Here is an 8876-nt window from a genome sequence, read left to right as displayed (position 1 = left end):
GAGAGCTGGGACCAAAGGAACAAAGCCTACCATCAGTAACACACTACGCCGCCAGGGACTCAAATACTGCAGTGCCAGACGTGTCCCCCTGCTTAAGCCAGTACATGTCCAGGCCCGTCTGAAGTTTGCTAGAGTGCATTTGGATGATCCAGAAGAGGATTGAGATAATGTCATATGGTCAGATGAAACCAAAATATAACTTTTTGGTAAAAACTCAACTCGTCATGTTTGGAGGACAAAGAATGCTGAGTTGCATCCAAAGAACACCATACCTACTGTGAAGCATGGGGGTGGAAACATCATGCTTTGGGGCTGTTTTTCTGCAAAGGGACCAGGACGACTGATCCGTGTAAAGGAAAGAATGAATGGGGCCATGTATCGTGAGATTTTGAGTGAAAACCTCCTTCCATCAGCAAGGGCATTGAAGATGAAACATGGCTCGGTCTTTCAGCATGACAATGATCCCAAACACACCACCCGGGCAACGAAGGAGTGGCTTCGTAAGAAGCATTTCAAGGTCCTGGAGTGGCCTAGCCAGTCTCCAGATCTCAACCCCATAGAAAATCTTTGGAGGGAGTTGAAAGTCCGTGTTGCCCAGCAACAGCCCCAAAACATCACTGCTCTAGAGGAGATCTGCATGGAGGAATGGGCCAAAATACCAGCAACAGTGTGTGAAAACCTTGTGAAGACTTACAGAAAACGTTTGACCTGTGTCATTGCCAACAAAGGGTATATAACAAAGTATTGAGAAACTTTTGTTATTGACCAAATACTTATTTTCCACCATAATTTGCAAATAAATTCATTAAAAATCCTACAATGTCATTTTCTGGATTTCTTTTCTCATTTTGTCTGTCATAGTTGACGTGTACCTATGATGAAAATTACAGGCCTCTCTCATCTTTTTAAGTGGGAGAACTTGCACAATTGGTGGCTGACTAAATACTTTTTTCCCCCACTGTATAACGATTATTAAAATGATTACATAAAGAGAGTCGTCAAGCTGAAGAGGCTGAAGTTGTAGTCGTTGCGATGAATTCATCCTCGGCTGTGGATTTCTGCACCGTGGCTTTAAGGCCATGAGGATATGTCATGCTGCTACTTCTGCCTTGGCTTGTGTCCCAAATGGCACCCTAGTCCCTATGGGGGGCTCTGTTCAAAAGTAGTGCACTACATAGGGAATAGGGTGCCATTTGAGATGCAGACTAGGAATCTTGGCCCTGGCTCTGGGTCACCTCTGGCTAGATGTGCTGTATTTCACCACCAGCAGACAGTTTGATACGTTACATTTTCAAAACTTGCTTATTTCCTTTTCTGATGGCTGATGGGGGGGAAAAATATCATTTTGAGGAAAGGTGTCATGGATGGATTCTATATTCACCGTTCTCTGCTCCGATCAGTCGCCATGAGAACTCGGTTCACCCATCGTCATCACAGCGTTAATCATGATCTGAGGTTATTCTTTAGCATTGGACCTCTGATATTTAGTGATGTTATGTTATTACATGGTCAATATATCATTATATATATTGCTGATTATGACTGACTTCCAAAAAACACTACAGGACAACTGTTTGTTGGATGTAACCACTTTATACAAATTAAAATGTCTGTCATTTTATTTTCGCAATATGTTCTGTATTGGAATATGGTTGCATTGGAAGTCCCCTACTTTTAAAGATGCTTTGTCATTACATAGTAAATACAGAATGATCTTTGTTGATGATAATGATGAGCTGTTAGTTGGATGTAACCACTTTACACATATGTAAACTGGAATCGTATTTGCATCCTTTGGCAGTTTCCAAAATGACCTCACTGTCTGTTCTTCATTCTCAGCTGAATATGCAAATACGTCAAGTCATTATTTGTATGACCAGTAAAATAGTTAGTGATTGTATCCCAAACAGTACCCTATTCCCTATATAGTGCACTACTTTTAACCAGAGCCCTATGGGGCTCTATAAAGGGAATAGGGTGCTATTTGGGACGCAGGCCATAACTACTGTAAGGCACACAGATTGTGTGTGTGTGAAGAATTTGACTATCATAGACACACTATGCATTGAATTCAAACCTCTCAAATAATCTGAATTGCTGATCCTAGATAAAATAGTGGAAGTCTGGGGGCAGTTGTCATTTTTTGTTTGTCTTTTATTGCTCAGAGACCACTTGAACTAGGCCAGTCAGTTTTGATATAAGAAACACGCACCTGTCTCCTAATCATTCATACATTTATAGGTCTGTAAGACGGTCGGATCACAATATTGATTTTAATCCAAAAAGTCCAGACATTAAATGTGCCCCCTTGCCACAATAAAAATGATTCTAGTTTGAAATCTTGGACCTTAATGCTCAGGACAGTATAAAAAATATACAGCCAAACCCCCCCCCCCAAAAAAACAAACAAACACTTTCACTCCTAAAAAATAAACATTTGCCCATAAAATGGTCCTCTGTAGCTCAGCTGGTAGAGCACGGCGCTTGTAACGCCAAGGTAGTGGGTTCGATCCCCGGGACCACCCATACACAAAAATGTATGCACGCATGACTGTAAATCGCTTTGGATAAAAGCGTCTGCTAAATGGCATATTATATTATTATAAAATGAGCAAATAATGAAACCTTTCCAGCAGGAAGAGAACCTGAATAGGCGTTTCATCACTCTAACTTAGTTCTGTTTGGAGACATTCAAGGTGTTACAATTGTTTTGAGTCTCCTCTATAGTAGAACAATACTAAGACACTGTTCTGGGGGGTGAATGAGTCCATAGGATAAATTTGTTACGTTTGCTGTTAGAATTGGAAGTTCAGAGTTACTGTAGTGTGTGTGAGTATGCGCTTCTGTGTGTGTGTGTGTGTGTGTGTGTGTGTGTGTGTGTGTGTGTACAACAAAAAACTAAAACTAAAATGGAAAGAAAACAAATGAAAAAGCGTTGTTGTTGAGTCTCCTGCTCCCTGTAGGATACCCCCACAACACGGCAACGTGGGAAACTGACAACGTCAATTTATCACAGAACAAAAGGGTCCCTGAACAGGGAGGGAACACATCCCAGAGCCCTGGAGACACAAAGCTAGTCCACCCCCACCCTATCACCTGGATGATATTATATTATAATATCATATTTATTTATGAAGTTAGTTTCTACCCAGGATATAGGGCAAACAGCACCACAAATAGACTACCTCCAATCATCCCTTCTCTCCATTCAGGCAAAAGTATTTTAGTTCAATTGAAACTTTCTAGAATAGAAATGACATCTTCTGTGACAATTTCAAGAAAGATACGATGTTTTGGTAAACTATTTTTTTAATTGTACTTTTAAGAGGTGTATAGGCTTTCTAAATCAGTTTGTGTTTATCTGACTGTCTGACTGACTGACTGACTGACTGTTTATCTGACTGACTGACTGACTGACTGTTTATCTGACTGACTGACTGACTGGCTGTTTATCTGACTGACTGACTGACTGTTTATCTGACTGACTGACTGACTGTTTATCTGACTGACTGACTGACTGTTTATCTGACTGACTGACTGACTGTTTATCTGACTGACTGACTGACTGTTTATCTGACTGACTGACTGACTGTTTATCTGACTGACTGACTGACTGTTTATCTGACTGACTGACTGACTGTTTATCTGACTGACTGACTGACTGTTTATCTGACTGACTGACTGACTGTTTATCTGACTGACTGACTGAATGACTGTTTATCTGACTGACTGACTGACTGACTGTTTATCTGACTGACTGACTGACTGACTGTTTATCTGACTGACTGACTGACTGACTGAATGACTGTTTATCTGACTGACTGACTGACTGACTGTTTATCTGACTGACTGACTGACTGACTGTTTATCTGACTGACTGACTGACTGACTGAATGACTGTTTATCTGACTGACTGACTGACTGACTGTTTATCTGACTGACTGACTGACTGACTGACTGACTGACTGACTGACTGACTGTTTATCTGACTGACTGACTGACTGACCGTTTATCTGACTGACTGACTGACTGACTGACTGACTGACTGACTGACTGACTGACTGACTGTTTATCTGACTGACTGACTGACTGACTGACTGACTGACTGTTTATCTGACTGACTGACTGACTGACTGTTTATCTGACTGACTGACTGACTGACTGACTGACTGACTGTTTATCTGACTGACTGACTGACTGACTGTTTATCTGACTGACTGACTGACTGACTGACTGACTGACTGACTGACTGACTGACTGACTGACTGACTGACTGACTGACTGACTGACTGACTGGCTGTTTATCTGACTGACTGACTGACTGACTGACTGACTGGCTGTTTATCTGACTGACTGACTGACTGACTGACTGACTGACTGACTGACCGCTTACTGACTGACTGACTGACTGACTGACTGACTGACTGACTGACTGTTTATCTGACTGACTGACTGACTGACCGACTGACTGACTGACTGGCTGTTTATCTGACTGACTGACTGACTGACTGACTGACTGACTGACCGTTTATCTGACTGACTGACTGACTGACTGACTGACTGACTGACTGACTGGCTGTTTATCTGACTGACTGACTGACTGACTGACTGACTGACCGTTTATCTGACTGACTGACTGACTGACTGACTGACTGACTGACTGGCTGTTTATCTGACTGACTGACTGACTGACTGACTGACTGACTGACTGACCGTTTATCTGACTGACTGACTGACTGACTGACTGACTGACTGACTGACTGGCTGTTTATCTGACTGACTGACTGACTGACTGACTGACTGACTGACTGACTGACCGTTTATCTGACTGACTGACTGACTGACTGACTGTTTATCTGACTGACTGACTGACTGAGCTGACTGACTGACTGTTTATCTGACTGACTGACTGTTTATCTGACTGACTGACTGACTGACTGTTTATCTGACTGACTGGCTGACTGTTTATCTGACTGACTGACTGACTGACTGTTTATCTGACTGACTGACTGTTTATCTGACTGACTGACTGACTGACTGTTTATCTGACTGACTGACTGACTGACTGTTTATCTGACTGGCTGACTGGCTGACTGACTGACTGACTGACTGGCTGAATGACTGACTGGCTGACTGACTGACTGACTGACTGACTGACTGACTGTTTATCTGACTGACTGACTGGCTGACTGACTGACTGTTTATCTGACTGACTGACTGGCTGACTGACTGACTGACTGACTGGCTGAATGACTGACTGGCTGACTGTCTGACTGACTGACTGACTGACTGACTGACTGTCTGACTGACTGACTGACTGACTGACTGACTATCTGACTGACTGACTGGCTGACTGACTGACTGTCTGACTGGCTGACTGACTGACTGTCTGACTGACTGACTGACTGGCTGACTGACTGACTGACTGACTGTCTGACTGACTGACTGACTGTTTATCTGACTGACTGACTGACTGACTGACTGGCTGACTGGCTGACTGACTGACTGACTGACTGTTTATCTGACTGACTGACTGGCTGACTGACTGACTGACTGACTGACTGACTGACTGTTTATCTGACTGACTGACTGGCTGACTGACTGACTGACTGACTGACTGACTGACGTTTATCTGACTGACTGACTGGCTGACTGACTGACTGACTGACTGACTGTTTATCTGACTGACTGACTGGCTGACTGTTTATCTGACTGACTGACTGACTGACTGGCTGACTGGCTGACTGACTGTTTATCTGACTGACTGACTGGCTGACTGACTGACTGACTGACTGACTGACTGACTGTTTATCGGATCTGACTGACTGACTGACTGACTGACTGACTGACTGACTGACTGTTTATCTGACTGACTGACTGGCTGACTGACTGACTGACTGACTGACTGACTGTTTATCTGACTGACTGACTGGCTGACTGACTGACTGACTGACTGACTGTTTATCTGACTGACTGACTGGCTGACTGACTGACTGACTGGCTGACTGGCTGACTGGCTGACTGGCTGACTGGCTGACTGACTGTTTATCTGACTGACTGACTGACTGGCTGACTGACTGACTGACTGACTGACTGACTGACTGTTTATCTGACTGACTGACTGACTGGCTGACTGGCTGACTGGCTGACTGGCTGACTGACTGTTTATCTGACTGACTGACTGACTGACTGACTGACTGACTGACTGTTTATCGGATCTGACTGACTGACTGACTGACTGACTGACTGACTGACTGACTGACTGTTTATCGGATCTGACTGACTGACTGACTGACTGACTGACTGACTGACTGACTGGCTGACTGGCTGACTGACTGACTGACTGACTGACTGACTGACTGTTTATCGGATCTGACTGACTGACTGGCTGACTGACTGACTGACTGACTGACTGACTGTTTATCGGATCTGACTGACTGACTGACTGACTGACTGGCTGACTGGCTGACTGACTGACTGACTGACTGTTTATCGGATCTGACTGACTGACTGACTGACTGGCTGACTGACTGACTGACTGACTGACTGTCTGACTGACTGACTGACTGTTTATCGGATCTGACTGACTGACTGACTGACTGGCTGACTGACTGACTGACTGACTGACTGACTGACTGACTGACTGTTTATCTGACTGACTGACTGACTGACTGACTGTTTATCGGATCTGACTGACTGACTGACTGACTGACTGGCTGACTGACTGACTGACTGACTGACTGACTGTCTGACTGACTGACTGACTGACTGTTTATCTGACTGACTGACTGACTGACTGTTTATCGGACTGACTGACTGACTGACTGACTGACTGACTGACTGACTGACTGACTGACTGTTTATCGGATCTGACTGACTGACTGACTGACTGACTGACTGGCTGACTGACTGACTGACTGACTGACTGACTGACTGTCTGACTGACTGACTGACTGACTGACTGACTGTTTATCTGACTGACTGACTGACTGACTGACTGACTGACTGTTTATCTGACTGACTGACTGTTTATCTGACTGACTGACTGGCTGACTGACTGACTGTTTATCTGACTGACTGACTGGCTGACTGACTGACTGACTGACTGTCTGACTGACTGACTGACTGACTGACTGACTGACTGACTGACTGTTTATCTGACTGACTGACTGACTGACGACGACTGACTGACTGACGACTGACTGACTGACTGACTGACTGACTGACTGTTTATCTGACTGACTGACTGACTGACTGACTGACTGTTTATCTGACTGATTGACTGACTGACTGACTGACTGACTGTTTATCGGATCTGACTGACTGACTGACTGACTGACTGTCTGACTGACTGACTGACTGACTGTCTGACTGACTGTTTATCGGATCTGACTGACTGACTGGCTGACTGACTGACTGACTGACTGACTGACTGACTGAAGACCGACTGACTGACTGTTTATCGGATCTGACCGACTGACTGACTGGCTGACTGACTGACTGACTGACTGACTGTTTATCGGATCTGACTGACTGACTGGCTGACTGACTGACTGACTGACTGACTGACTGACTGACTGACTGACTGTCTGACTGACTGACTGACTGACTGACTGACTGTTTATCTGACTGACTGACTGACTGACCGACTGACTGACTGACTGTTTATCTGACTGACTGACTGTTTATCTGACGACTGACTGGCCGACTGACTGACTGTTTATCTGACTGACTGACTGGCTGACTGACTGACTGACTGACTGTCTGACTGACTGACTGACTGACTGACTGACTGACTGACTGTTTATCTGACTGACTGACTGACTGACTGACTGACTGACTGACTGACTGACTGTCTGACTGACTGACTGACTGACTGACTGTTTATCTGACTGACTGACTGACTGACTGAGTTTATCTGACTGACTGACTGGCTGACTGACTGACTGACTGACTGACTGACTGTTTATCGGATCTGACTGACTGACTGACTGACTGTCTGACTGACTGACTGACTGACTGTCTGACTGACTGTTTATCGGATCTGACTGACTGACTGGCTGACTGACTGACTGACTGACTGACTGACTGACTGACTGACTGACTGACTGACTGTTTATCGGATCTGACTGACTGACTGACTGGCTGACTGACTGACTGACTGACTGACTGTTTATCGGATCTGACTGACTGACTGGCTGACTGACTGACTGACTGACTGACTGTTTATCGGATCTGACTGACTGACTGACTGACTGGCTGACTGACTGACTGACTGACTGACTGACTGACTGGCTGACTGACTGACTGACTGACTGTCTGACTGACTGACTGACTGACTGGCTGACTGACTGACTGACTGTCTGACTGACTGACTGACTGGCTGAATGTTTATCTGACAGGTTATCTGACTGACTGTTTATATGACTGTATGTCTGTCTGACTGTCTGTCTGTCAAGGTGTCTGACCCTGTGATCGGCCCCTCTGTGATCCTGTAGTGACTGTGACTGTCTGGCCTCTCTGCTATCTCTCTGTGTTGAAGAATCTGGTAAGTCATATTCCTCTCCTCTCTTCCCCTCCCCTCTCCCCACCCCTCTCATCTTTTCTCTTCTCTTCTCTGGCAGAAGGTTCCCTTTATGACATAAGGCCTCCAGCGTCGACCGCCTAACGCTCCCCTCCTCTCTCCTCCCTTCCTCTCTCCTCCCCTCCTCTCTCCTCCCTTCCTGTCTCCTCCTCTCCTCTCTCCTCCCCTCCTCTCTCCCTCCATTCCCTTCCTCTCGGATGTTGCATCCTCGATTTCGCTCAATTAGAGTGTAATCGTTGAGGAATGGCTACAACCCATAGAGGAGTAGTCATAATATTAGGTACAAAGATGA

General features: G+C 45.2%; 1 long non-coding RNA gene across 1 annotated transcript in view; it reads left to right on the top strand.

Moving 5' to 3' along the window:
- LOC123491968 overlaps nt 1–8541 on the top strand; it is a 66677-nt gene extending 58136 nt beyond the window's left edge. The window contains exon 3 of the long non-coding RNA XR_006661558.1: nt 8460–8541. This is a non-coding gene — a long non-coding RNA (uncharacterized LOC123491968). The remainder of the gene's footprint in view (nt 1–8459) is intronic.
- The last annotated feature ends 335 nt before the right edge of the window (nt 8542–8876 follow it).

Source organism: Coregonus clupeaformis, chromosome 11 (genome assembly GCF_020615455.1).
Source record: "Coregonus clupeaformis isolate EN_2021a chromosome 11, ASM2061545v1, whole genome shotgun sequence".
NCBI lineage: Eukaryota > Metazoa > Chordata > Actinopteri > Salmoniformes > Salmonidae > Coregonus > Coregonus clupeaformis.
Note: the sequence above shows the minus strand (reverse complement) of the source record. Positions and strands in the feature narration are given on the sequence as shown.